The sequence below is a fragment of the Anabrus simplex genome, chromosome 1, assembly GCF_040414725.1.
Source record: "Anabrus simplex isolate iqAnaSimp1 chromosome 1, ASM4041472v1, whole genome shotgun sequence".
In the NCBI taxonomy this organism is placed as follows: domain Eukaryota; kingdom Metazoa; phylum Arthropoda; class Insecta; order Orthoptera; family Tettigoniidae; genus Anabrus; species Anabrus simplex.
The window spans coordinates 155,290,199-155,304,439 of record NC_090265.1 but is presented as its reverse complement, the minus strand read 5'-3'; the positions used below and the strand labels follow the sequence as shown (position 1 = coordinate 155,304,439).

At 38.5% G+C, this 14,241-nt stretch overlaps 1 protein-coding gene and 1 pseudogene across 2 annotated transcripts in view; both read left to right on the top strand.

Moving 5' to 3' along the window:
- Positions 1-14,241, top strand: part of LOC136885292 (selenoprotein F) — a 45,699-nt gene that overhangs the window by 27,964 nt on the left and 3,494 nt on the right. The window lies entirely within an intron of this gene.
- LOC137497001 (piggyBac transposable element-derived protein 4-like) lies at positions 3,881-5,427 on the top strand (annotated as a pseudogene).

Sequence of the window (14,241 nt, the reverse complement as noted above, 5' to 3'; positions counted from 1 at the left end):
TATGGTTCGTCCATTATTGGAATATGCAAACAGTGTTTGGGATCCTCGCCAGGAATACCTAATAAAAGAAATAGATAGTGTGCAGAGGAAAGCAACAAAATTTGTAACAGGGGATTTCAGGAGAAAAAGTAGTGTATAAGAAATGTTAGAAGAACTTGGGTGGGAAAACTAGGGAGAAAACTAGACTTATAGGATTATATAGAGCCTATATAGGAGAAGCAGCATGGGGTGAAATCCGTGAGAGGCTTCAGTTGGAAAATAATTATATCGGCAGAACTGACCACAAGTATAAAATTAGAAGGAATTTTAGCAGAAGCGATTAGGGGTAAATTTTCATTCATTGGGAAGGGCGTGAAGGAGTGGAACAGTTTACCAAGGGTAGTGTTTGATCCTTTTCCAAAATCTGTACAGATATTCAAGAAGAGAATAAGCAGCAACAGAGAAAATAATTTAAATGTTAGAGGGCATTCAACCAATGCAGGATATTGTAAATAAAAAATGTGTGTGATTAAATTAATTCCATTCCCTGGTGTATGGAGTTTGGACAGCCGAAGTAGGGGACTGCCTGTAGGGCTGAAGTACAGTGGGCACTTCGAGGACCCTGGGACTGCTACAGTAGCTGTGAAGGCTCTTCAGGAACTCTGAAAAGTGGTGGCAAAAGGGGCTCTGGTTAAGACGCACTAGGTCGTTATGCTACTTAGGTTCCAATATGGGTAAAAAATAAATAAATAAATGCAATGTTAATTTTAATCTTATATAAGTTGTATAGTATTATTAGAAGTAATTTCACCTACTGTATATGAGTTGACTATGTTTGTAAGTACAGAAGATATTATAAGTAGAATTTTGTAAACAATATAAATTTATTAAGGATGAGGTGTGTGTTTAATAGAAAAAATTGTTAGCGTAAATTGTATAATATTGTATTCTAGGAAAATTTTCTTCTTCTCTTGTTAATTTAAAATTTAGTGCTTGACAATAATTTTAGTGTACCATTTGCCACCGACATAGACACCTCATTTGCAAATAAGGAGAATTTGATTTGATATAACTTATACACGAATAATCCCTGCCCCCTAATTTCAGGAAGGAAAATTTAGATTTTTTTTTTTTTTTCCTAGTTACTGTATATATAGCTTTGTTAAATATACATTTCCATTTATTTAGGAACAACCTCCTGTATTTACGGGCTGCCACTAAGTACAAGGTAAAACATATCAAATTTCTGTACAGATCTATTAATTGAAGAGGACTCTAAATTATAAAGGAACAGTATAATTAGTGCGGCATTTCAGAGTCGTAGCTGTAGAGGTGGTGTCTCAGGATCTTGATGGAGCCTCGGAGGATGAGGGTCGCAATTTCGGGGATGAGCTTCATTGGGAGTTGGAAACGCTTCCATGTGGCGAAGTGACGAGGTACGGTACCACGAGCTCTGACCATTATCCCTATTATTTCGATTTCCTGAAGGTGGTATTTAGATTTGTAGTAAGGGATAGTGGGTTTGTATTTGTTAATCTTTTCTTTTTCAGTTCTTCGGCAATGAAGGATCTGATCTGGTGGTGCCACGTGTTTCTTAAGAGCTCTCCGCGTGTGCAGAATCTCAGGACATGACCAAGAGTTTCTTTCTCTCTGTGGCAATGCTGACATAGGTTGTTGTCCAGGGATCTGCCTGGCACCTAGCGCACCGCAGAAATATTAGCAGTCATCTTTATAGCCAGGAGGTGAATTCACGTTCTCGTAGCTCTTGACGGATCTTCTTAGAATCATACAGGCCGTTCTTGGTGGTTATTTTCTGGGTATCAGCGTTTGTAAGCTTTAGACGTTCTATACTTTCCTGACTCTCCGCGTGAGAATCCCTCGAAGCAACGCCGAGTGGATGTTTAGTCTTAAGCAAGATGTTACAGGCATTAATGCATTGTAGGTAAACTTCCCACAAGGTTTTAAAAAGAGCGAGTTCTTTGTATTTCTTTTCGGTGTACAGCATGCAATCTGGAGTACCCGTCGGCAACTGCAATATCTCATTTGTTGCACTTTTAATCATTTTATCGCTATCAGATAAAAATTTCTGTGCGATTTTCTTGAAGCTGCATGTCAGGAAAGGGTATATCAGGGTGGGACAGATTGAGGAATTCAGTACTATGAGCTTTTGGTCTTCCTTAAGCAGTGGCGACGATGTTAGAAGTTGGAGCTTATTGTGAAGGTCTTTCATTACAGCAGTCTCGTCGAACACTAGAATATCCCTGAAGGTAGTTCCAGGGTAACAAATTTGTTTGCCGTCTCCAGTTGTCAGTCCTACAGTCTTCCTCTACGGATAGTGGCCCTTGCTTCAACTCGCCTCGGATTACACATATCCTTCTACACTTCTGTGGATTGATATCAAGACCAATTTCTTCGAACCTCCTGCGGGCTAGTCGAGTAAGATCTAAGGCGGCTTCTTTGTTCTTCCCGACGATGACGGTGTTGTCGGCGAAGCCCATTAAGGTTATAGGTAGTAGTTCGGGTGAAAAAGATGCCTCATAATGCCGCGAGAGACTATATTCGTTTAGCTCGTCTAAGATATGATCTACAGGTAGGTTATAGAGGGCTGGTGATAATGGAGATCCCTGCATCACACCTCTCTTTATGGGTATAGGTTTTGTTCTACCCTTCTGCGTTTCGATTTGAGTGACGTTCCCAGTCTGAAGTTTGGAAATTACGTCCCTGAGGTTTGACAGTATCCCTTCAGACTGTAGAGTTTTTAGAAGATGGCTGTGACCGATATTGTCAAATGCCTTTCGAATACAGTAGAAGTCTGTTATAGCAAGAATTCATAACTGTGAAAAATTTATTCCTATAGCAGATTGTCGTTATATCCAATTTTTGTAAAAGTCTGAAAAGATACAAAAATTGCATTAAAATTGGTATTAAACTAAAATCGGATGCTTTAAAACTTCTCAAAAGTTTTCTTGGATGATTTCTATACTGCGGTTTAGTTGCTAGTCATTTTCTAATTCTGATGCTGTTTGAGCGCGCATGTTCAATTTCGTTCTTAAAAATTAAAATAGTATATCATTCCTGAGATTTCTGTGGCAAATATTTCATTTTTATTACTCAGTGCATCTATCAGCCCCCAGTAGAGTAATGATAACTTTTTTTTGCTAAAAATGTACATGGGAACAGCCTTTCTGAAATTTAAACAGACGCAAAACTATATAACCTATCCTATCAGTTATGGATGTTGCTGTACCTTCAGAAGTATCACATTCTTACTTCATTTCAGTACCTAGCATTAAAATTAGGAGACAATTTACTTAAGCCTTTAATTTTAACTCTTAGAATACCAGAGAGCGCAAAAGCATTCCTCGTCGAGCGAGCAAAAATTGCTGGGAATGCAATAGCGCTCCTTACGCAAGCAGTTTTATATTCGCTTGTAGTTCTCGGTTTTTGGACAGATAGCAACACAATACAGGTGATCTAGATTCTTTGGAACCTGTAGTTTCTAAATCTACCACAACTCGCGCCAATCGCTGTATTTACGGAGATATGATTTTTTCAAAGTGACCAATATTCTGTACACCGTAAAAGTTTGTGAGCTGGAAAATGGCCTCTGCCGCGCACGATTTGTTCCAGAACGATGACGATTTAGCTGAATATATTAACAGTCTGTGCCGATGATGATTATATTGAGTCTGATGAAGATGTAGCTATATCAGGGTCATGTAATTATGATGTTGGTGATGTTATTTCAGAGACAGAAAGTGAGTGTAGCAATGACATTCCACAGTACAATAAACCTCGTGGTATTGTCATTGGCGAAAGTGACAGTGATGCTGATTCGGAAAGTGACGTAAATTAAGACAGTGTAGGCCATGATGCAGGCATTAATAACAACAATGCCTATATGCATAATACAGTGTTCAGTGAAGTTTCAGTTGGAAATGACACTCGGTTCGAGCCCTCCCCGCTGTATCTCGAAACACCCAGTCGTAAACATGTGCCTCCTGCTGGTGCAGAGCCTGTGCAGTATTTTGACTTGTTCTTTACAGTATATATTTTGAATTTAATTGTGAAGGAAACGAACAGGTATGCAAATCATTTCCTCTCTTCTCTAAAGCCACTGTTGCCCCATTCAACAGCTTGACAATGGAGACCTGTTACTGTCACAGAAATAAAGCCTTTTTGGCAGTATTATTGGAAATGGGTATTACAAGAAGGCCAACTATACTTTCATACTGGTCGACTAATTCAAGACATATTCCTTGGTTCGGTACCATGTTTTCCTGTAATAGATTTCAGTTAATTCTGAAATTTTCCACCTTATTGACAATAGTACCATCTTTCCACCTGGCCACCCTAAATATGATCCATGTGCAAGATTTCAGCCAATAGTTGACCATGCCAATAGACTGTTCCGGTTTCGCTACACACCTCATCAGCAATTAAGTGTAGATGAATCGTTAGTGGGCACTAAATGCCATTCATCTCTGATGCAGTACCTCCCAAATAAGAAGCATCATAGGTGGGGCATTAAGTTTTGGATGATTTGTGACTCTGTCATCAATTACTGCCTGGGGTTTTATTGCTACAGAGGGGCAAAGAGTGATGTAGACAAAGAGAAAATTAAGAAGTTTGGCTTGGGACATGTAGTAGTTCATACATTACTGACTATGGGAAACTATTTGAAGAAAGGCTATCACGTTTTCACTGACAATTTTTTTACCAGCATTCCTTTGGCCAAGTACCTATTTGAAAATGGTACTTACCTAACAGGCACCCTCAGACGCAACAGAAAAGATATTCCGCAGGGACTGAAAGGAAAGTTTGGTGTAGGACAAGAGAAATATTTTCGGAGTAATGAGATTCTTGTTGCTGGGTACCGGGAAAAAAAATCACAGAAAAATCCAGTGCTTCTTTTGTCTACATCCTGCACAGCACACACTAAAACAATAGTCAAGAGGCGTCGAGGACAGCAGGTTGAAGTAAGAAAGCCAGCTGTAGTCCTCGAATATAACAAATCAATGGGGGGAGTTGACGCATCTGACATGATGCTGTACACATACTTTGACGAGCGCCGAACACTAAAATATTGGAAGAAGGTGGTATTTTGTATCTTTGCGCGAATGGTGCTGAATTCGTACTTGATTTATAAACAGAATACTTCTAGTTAAGTTATGACGCGGCTCAAGTTCACTTCCTACATAATAGAATCAATAGAAAAGGAATGGATCCAAGAGAAGAACCTAATAAACAATCCCTTACCCAAGCTAAATCCACCTAGGGAAGGTAAACTTTTGGTGAAATTAGATGGCAGGTTATTGATAAGATGCGTTGTGTGCAGCAAAAAAGATGGAGGGCCAGTAAAAAGATCACGAACTGCCTGTTCCAAGTGTATGAAGGGTCTTCATGGCATCTGCGTAGGGTATCACAAGTGTTAAAAGTGAACCAGCATGAAATGTGTACATTTGTATAGTGAAATAAAATATTTTTAAAATTAGAAACTTTAGTGCCTAGGGTATTGAAATTTTGCAAATAGTGAACCAAGAGTATGTATTTGCAGACAATAATATTTTTCAGTGCATAATTTTAATTTTGATTTGTGTTTCTTTATCTAAATTTTGACATTTCAATTTTCATTTTGATAATTATTAAACTCTTATTTTTTTATATTTTATAGCGTTAATATAACATAGCTTGTGAATTTAAAAACATGTAAAGCAACTCCTTTTCTATGAAAGTAAAAATTTTGAAGGCATATCTTCAATAATAATCAAGTTATAATAATTTTACTGAAACATTGCAATTTCTTTAAAAAAAGTCTGGTATTCTTCGCGTAGACCACCTATAAGTGACTGGTACTAAAAGGGTTAAGAGTTAATTACTGCTATTGGCCATTTTATATACGCACTTATTGAGAAAACCCATACTTCCAATTCGTTTGCACTCACATGTTTGTTTGGAGTCGTGAGTCGATGCGCAATGATTGTATTCAATATAAACACTGCGCTGTTTAAATATCATGGCGGAAAAAATAATGCGTGCTAAATCATTCATAATAACAGAAGACACAGTGAAATGGTTCTCATCGTAATTGAAGTATATTACACAATTTAATATAGAAATTTTCGAGTGGCGTGAAAGAAACTAACCACAGGGTTCTCATTATATGCCGTACTTGCTATAGCGGACTTCTTTTCTTCTCGCTAAAGGACAGTAAATACGTCTGATCTGCTTTACCAGTTTGTGAATTAAATATAATTTCACTGGCACAAACCAGTGAAATTCACAATATTTTCTTCATATAGAAACTAAAGTTATTTCATACAGAAACACACGTAAGCCATCCACGACTATCCTTACAGCCTGTAATTTTTAACTTTTTTGCTTTTGCTATAGCTTTCAGCCAACACATTTCACTCCAGACCACATATCCAAACTATAATTTTCAAAACATTTAAGCTCTAAGGCCTTTTCGTAGGAGGCTTGTAGTGGTGTCTCAATGGTGCACTAGCCGCCAGCATCTTGGAAAAGTGTAGCAATCCAACTGATGAGCCCACTGCTACACCGGGGTGAAACACTGGTAATTTTACAACTGAAAAGGCCTAAAGAGCTTCAATGTTTTTAGCATTTGCAATTGAAATTAAAGTAACATACTTTTTGAATTTTTTCAGTCGCATATTTATTTGCATATTCTGTTTTCGATTTCTGGAAACTTTGCTTTTTGTCTGCAAAATGTACTGCAGTTTCTGCTTGTCCATTCAAGATGAGCCTTATATTCCCCCAATCACAAATGCAACTCTTGTCCTAATTATACTTTCACCGAGTGAGTTGTCCGTGCATTTAGAGGCGCGCGGCTGTGAGCTTGCATCCGGGAGATAGTGGGTTTGAATCCCATTGTCGGCGGCTCTGAAGATGGTTTTCCGTGGTTTTCCATTTTCACACCAGGCAAATGCTGGAGTTGTACCTTAATTAAGGCCACGGCCGCTTCCTTCCAACTCCTAGGCCTTTCCTATGCCACCGTCGCCATAAGATCTATCTCTGTCGGTGCGATGTAAAGCCACAAGCAAAAAATAAAAAATATTATACTTTCTTCCCACTGCATGATTAATGTGGGATTTTTCTTTAGACATGAATGACCTATATCGAGAACTCACACTGGCCATCTAAAATATGTGATATTACTTAAACTGACACCATGTAAATAACACGATATGTATGCACCATGCTTCTCGGTTTTAGTGGGAACAAATGATCCAATGTTTAAGAAGCCTTTCTCGTGGACAGTCAAGTATTCTTCTGAGGACACAGAGCACAGTTTTCTGCGAAATGTTAAGAATTTCACCTTATTTTCTTGACATGGCACAATCCCAAAAGCCTATACAATATCATGTCTAAATGATCCAATTGTATGGGCCGAAAAATTACAAACTTCCAGATTTCTGTAAGTCAGGACTTGTCGTAAGTACGACATTGTAATTGGTGTAAAACCTTCAATTATTATGTTTAATATATTTTAATTATAGTTTATTTAAAGCTAAATTATCTTTTATTAAATGTTAAACATGACTAGTACATGGTTTCCCTGTAATTATGTAGTATAAATTTGTATAACCTCAAATACGTATTGTGTATAAGTTTAATCTCAAAATCTATATAGTCGAAAGCGGTAGAAAATTCCATAATGTTCGTATGTTAGACTTGCTGTACTATAGTTTGGTATATATGAAGGGTTCTGGAAACTTACAGTAAGGTTTTATTATCCAGATACATGTAGAGACGTTAGAAATGTTGTAGAGATTTCCATGTGTACTGGTAAACAATAAACGAAAGATCGAGTACCCATTCGACTAGCTGGTCGATCGATGTTTCGAGTGTGTTCCATTAGAGTGTTGTAAGAACTCTCCCAGAAATCGATAATTCTGGATGGTTGATTGAATAATATATATATCGAGCTGTCAGTCAGTGAGACAGTCAAGTCAGGACTCAGTCAGTGTTGGACTCGAAGGCAAGTGATGGACTGCGAGTGACTGTTGAGCTCCGAGGTGGAGTCGGGGAGTTCAAGAGAAAGTGTGTTATAGTGCGCGAGTCAGTGTTGTTGACAACTGTACTTATCAGAATCGACTTCAGGGTACTCCCCTATTGTAGTGTCATTTGCTACTGTGTATAATTGTGTGTTGTGACTTACAGTGTCAATAAAGTAATTTATATAAGAAAGTGAACATGTTCTCATGTGATAATTATTTCCGACAAATAAAATCGCATTGCAGAACGATAGAGTATTGTACTGATCTTGACGCAAATAATACCCGCACCCAAAATTTCTGCTGCCAGATTTTGAAAAAGTCTGCAGGGATTATTTGCTGTATACGGTAATTCAAAATTTTGTTAAAGTGCCTTTTGAATCAAACAATCTGCCAGAGAAGTTTTGAAGAAATTTCAGCCAACAACAAGTAGGAGGGTATCCAAGACCTAAACTTGCAAAACTACAAAGTTGCTTTAATTTGATTCATATAAAACAAAGTTCCCTCTGAATTACTGACTGCTTTAGGAGAAACCAGCTTGGCAAGGTCATTCCATTTAGTATGCAAGATATATGAGACAGGAGAAAGGCCATCTGATTTTTGGCAGAATATTGTTATACCTATTCCCAAGAAAGCCGGTGCTGACAAGTGTGAAAACTACCGCACCATTAGTTTAGTATCTCACACCTGCAAAATTCTAACACATATTATTTACAGAAGAATGGAAAGACAAGTTGAAACTGAGTTGGGAGAAGATCAGTTTTGCTTCAGAAGAAATGTAGGAACACGTGAAACAATCCTGTCTTTACATCTGAACTTAGATGATTGAATTAAGAAGGGCAAGCCCACATACATGGCGTTTATAGATCTAGAAAAGGCATTTGATAATGTTGATTGGACCAAGTTATTTAAGATTCTAAAGGCGATTGGGACCAGGTACCGAGAAAGAAGAATTATCTACAATCTATATAAAAATCAGTCTGCAGTGATAAGAATCAAGGGCTATGAAGAAAACAAGGAAGAAAAAAAAAAAAAGCAACAATCCATAAAGGAGTGAGGCAAGGCTGCAGTTTTTCCCCCACTCCTTTTCAGTGTTTATATAGAACAGGCAGTAAAGGAAATCAAAGAGGAATTTGGAAAGGGAATCACAGTCCAAGGAGAGGAAATCAAAACCATGAAATTTTAGGTTAGGAAATTAAGTCTTAAAGGAAGTGGATGAATATTGTTACCTGGGTAGTAAAATAACTAACGATGGCAGAAGTAAGGAGGACATAAAATGCAGGCTAACACAAGCAAGGAAGGCCTTTCTTAAGAAAAGAAATTTGCTCACTTCGAACATTGATGTAGGAATTAGAAAAATGTTTTTGAAGACTTTAGTTTGGAACATGGCATTGTATGGAAGTGAAACATGGACGATAACTCGCTCAGAAGGAAAGAGAATTGAAGCCTTTAAAATATGGTGTTGCAGAAAAATGCAGAAGGTAAAATAGATAGATCGAATCACGAATGAAGAGATACTGAATCGGGTTGGTGAAAGGAGATCGTTGTGGATAAATTTGACGAGAAGAAGAGATAGAATGATAGGACACATCTTAAGACAACCAGGACTTGTGCAGTTGGTTTTTGAGGGAAGTGTAGAAGGTAAGAATGGTAGGGGTATACCAAGGCATGAGTATGACGAGCAGATGTAGGATGCAGCAGTTATGTAGAAATGAAAAGGTTAGCACACGATAAGGTTGCATGGAGAGCTGCATCAAACCAGTCTATGGACTGATGACTCAAACAACAACAAAACAAAGCTGCCTATATGGATTAACGGTAGAGTGTAGGCCTCTTGATCCCAAGATAGCAAGTTCAAACCCAGCAGAGGTAGTCAGATTTTTGAAGGGCAGAAGAAAGGCCATTTGACACCTTATGTCGTACAATGTTGGCATGTTAAAGTTCTCTGGTGACACTTTTGGTGTTTACCTGACAAAATTCATTAAAATTCAGTCATAGACACTCAAGAGAGATTCAGTTTACTCTGCCATCTAGTAGGCAGACAGTCAGATGACGTCAAATTAAAATGTCTGAGCATGGTAGCTGAGGCCTCATTATTATTATTATTATTATTATTATTATTATTATTATTATTATTATTATTATTATTATTATTATTATTATTATTATTATTATTATTCATGCTGTGGGTTACTGTAGTCACGTCCTAGTTCGTGAACCATGGGCAACGGTTGAGTGGCCTAGTAAGTGGTCCTGAGAGTCGGGATACCAGTTGCTATGGAATGGGAGTGGGCATCTCGGACATATTCTGATTCATGGCCCTCCTTGTGCTCAGACGGCTAGGACTATATAATCCACCGATGGTCCATAACCCGTTAGAGGAGAGATCCTCACTTGAACTATGTGTAAGTAGGGTAGCATCCTGCTTCATGAATTTACCGAGCTCACAACATTTTAAGCAAGCCTCGGACCTATGGGAATAACGGAGTCCCACTCCCATTTGACAGGCAAGGGACAACTTGGCAAATGATGGGGAACCATCAATATTAATGGGGCTTATGAAAGAAGAAAAGTAGAACTGGCTGAGTCAGCAAAGGGGATGCATCTGGATGTGCTAGGAGTACGTGATATTCGGGTAAGGGGCGATAACGAGGAAGAGATAGGAGATTATAAAGTGCACTTGACGGATGTTAGAAAGGGAAGGGTTTTCAGGAATACCATTGCACGCAACATAATTTCTGTTAGGCATGTAAATGAGCGAATGATCTGGGTAGATCTGTCAGTTGGAGGAATTAGGACAAGAATTGTCTCAATGTATTCACCATGTGAGGGAGCAGATGAGGATGAAGTTGAAAAGTTTTATGAAACATTGAGTGACATCGTGGTCAGGGTCAACAAGGATAGGATAGTGCTAATGGGTGATTTCAATGCGAGAGTTGGAAATAGAACTGAAGGATACGAAAGGGTGATTGGTAAATGTGGGGAAGATATGGAAGCTAATAGGAATGGGAAGCGTTTGCTGGACTTCTGTGCTAGTATGGGTTTAGCAGTTACGAATGCATTCTTCAAGCATAAAGCTATTCACCACAACACATGGGAGGCTAGGGGTACCAGATCCATAATAGACTATATCTTAACCGACTTTGAGTTCAGGTAATCTGTTAGGAATGTACGAGTTTTCTGGGGATTTTTCGATGATACAGGCCACTATCTGATCTGTAGTGAACTATCTCTAGGAGAGAGAAAGTGAAATCTGTCTGCAAACGGATAAGGGTAGAAAATCTCCAGGACGAAGAAATTAGACAGAAGTACATGGATATGATTAGTGAGAAGTTTCGAACAGTAGACAGTAAGCAGGTTCAGGATATAGAAAGAGAATGGGTAGCATACAGGGATGCTGTAGTAGAAACAGCAAGGGAATGCCTAGGAACAACTGTGTTTAAAGATGGAGAAAAGGTGAACATCTTGGTGGAATGATGAAGCGAGAGCAGCTGGTAAACGTAAAAAGAAGGCTTATCAGAAATGGCTCCAAACAAGGGCCAATGCAGACAGGGAATTGTACGTAGGTGAAAGAAACAGAGCGAAACAAAGAGTTGTTGAATCCAAAAAGAAGTCTTGGGAAGATTTTGGTAATAACCTGGAAAGGTTTCTGGACAGTTATAAAGAATCTTAGGAAGGGAGGGGAAAAAGGAAATGAACAGTGTTTTGAGTAATTCAGGTGAACTCATAATAGATCCCAGGGAATCACTGGAGAGGTGGAGGGAATATTTTGAACATCTTCTCAACATAAAAGCAAATCTTCCTGGTGGTGTTGCAAACAGCCAAGCCTGTGGGGAGGAGGAAAATGATGTTGGTAAAATTACACTCGAGGAAATGGAAAGGATGGTAAATAAACTCCATTGTCATAAAGCAGCAGGAATAGATGAAATTAGACCTGAAATGGTGAAGTATAGTGGGAAGGCATTGATGAAATGGCTCCATAGAATAATATTAGCATGGAGTTTTGGTAAGGTACCTTTAGATTGGACAATGGCAGTAATTGCACCTATCTACAAGCAAGGGAACAGGAAGGATTGCAACAACTGTCGAGGTATCTCACTGATTAGTGTACCAGGCAAAGTATTCACTGGCATCTTGGAACTGAGGGTGCGATCAGTGGTTGAGAAGAAGTTGGATGAAAACCAGTGTGGTTTCAGACCACAGAGAGGCTGTCAGGATCAGATTTTCAGTATGCGCCAGGTAATTGAAAAATGCTACGAGAGGAATAGGCAGTTGTGTTTATGTTTCGTAGATCTAGAGAAAGCATATGACAGGGTACCGAGGGAAAAAATGTTTGACCGAGCTCGATAGCTGCAGTCGCTTAAGTGCGGCCAGTATCCAGTATTCGGGAGATAGTAGGTTCGAACCCCACTGTCGGCAGCCCTGAAAATGGTTTTCCGTGGTTTCCCATTTTCACACCAGGCAAATGCTGGGGCTGTACCTTAATTAAGGCCACGGCCGCTTCCTTCCCACTCCTAGCCCTTCCCTGTCCCATCGTCGCCACAAGACCTATCTGTGTCGGTGCGACGTAAAGCAACTATCAAAAAAAAAATCAAAAAGATGTTTGCAATACTGGGGGGCTATGGAATTAAAGGTAGATTATTAAAATCAATCAAAGGCATTTATGTTGACAATTGGGCTTCAGTAAGAATTGATGGTAGAATGAGTTATTGGTTCAGGGTTCTTACAGGGGTTAGACAAGGCTGTAATCTTTCACCTTTGCTGTTTGTAGTTTACATGGATCATCTGCTGAGAGTTATAAAATGGCAGGGAGGGATTTAGTTAGGTGGAAATGTAGTAAGCAGTCTGGCCTATGCTGACGATTTGGTCTTAATGGCAGATTGTGCCGAAAGCCTACAATCTAATTTCTTGCAAATTGAAAATAGGTGCAATGAGTATGGTTTGAAAATTAGCCTTTCGAAGACTAAATTGATGTCAGTAGGTAAGAAATTCAACAGAATTTAATGTCAGATTGGTGATACAAAGCTAGAACAGGATGCTAATATAGTGAGATTGAATCAATTTGTAGTAAAGCTAATGGAGGAAGCTCGCAGTTGCGATCAGCAGTATTCTGTAAGAAGGAAGTCATCTCCCAGATGAAACTATCATTACATCGGTCTGTTTCCAGACCAACTTTGCTTTATGGGAGTGAAAGCTGGGTGGACTCAGGGTATCTTATTCATAAGTTAGAAGTAACAGACATGAAAGTAGCGAGAATAATTGCTCGTCAAACAGGTGGGAACAATGGCAAGAGGGTACTCGGAATGAGGAGATAAAGCCTAATTTAGGAATAAACTCTATGGATGAAGCTGTACGCATAAACCGGCTTCGGTTGTGGGGTCATGTGAGGCGAATGTAGGAGGATAGGTTACCTAGGAGAATAATGGACTCTGTTATGGAGGGTAAGAGAAGTAGAGGGAGACCAAGACGACGATGGTTAGACTCAGTTTCTAACTTTTTAAAAATAAGTATTATAGAACTAAATGAGGCCACAGCATTAGTTGCTAATGGAGCATTGTGGCAACATCTAGTAAATTCACAGAGGCTTGCTGACTGAACACTGAAAAGCATAACAGTCTATAATGGTAATGTATATATGTCTATTATTATTATTATTATTATTATTATTATTATTATTATTATTATTATTATTATTATTATTATTATTATTATTATTATAAAACAAATCCCAAATGTTTTCAAAGTATTTGGAATCTGTTGTAGAATTGATTCTTTACATATAATATGATTTAATGTATATATAATGAGTAGGGCTCGGATGTTTAGGAAAAGTCACATTGCTTTCTTTGTCTCTGTTTTCTCTCATGATTGGCTTTTGATGCAAATCAGGTGATTATTGTCACAATGAAGTGATTTTTATTTGTCATACAAATGCATATTTTGGCTATTTTTTTCATAAGGTCATACTTTGAGCTGTTTTCATAGAAACGTCATATTTCTGTCATATTTCAGCGATTTGACAACAGCTGTAGCTTTGCAAAATCATCTTCAACTTACCGAATGCTAACCAGTGTTCACAAAACTGCTTCTCAGTATCACATCTGTTGTGAATACAAGTGGAATGTCCACCCGCTGTACTCGGCAACCCGGTCTCCCAGGCAGAGACACAAATAATCCTGAGAAACCCATCCCAGCAGTGAGCTAATTACTTCTCACAATCGCTCACTTGTCTTTGTTCAGATAT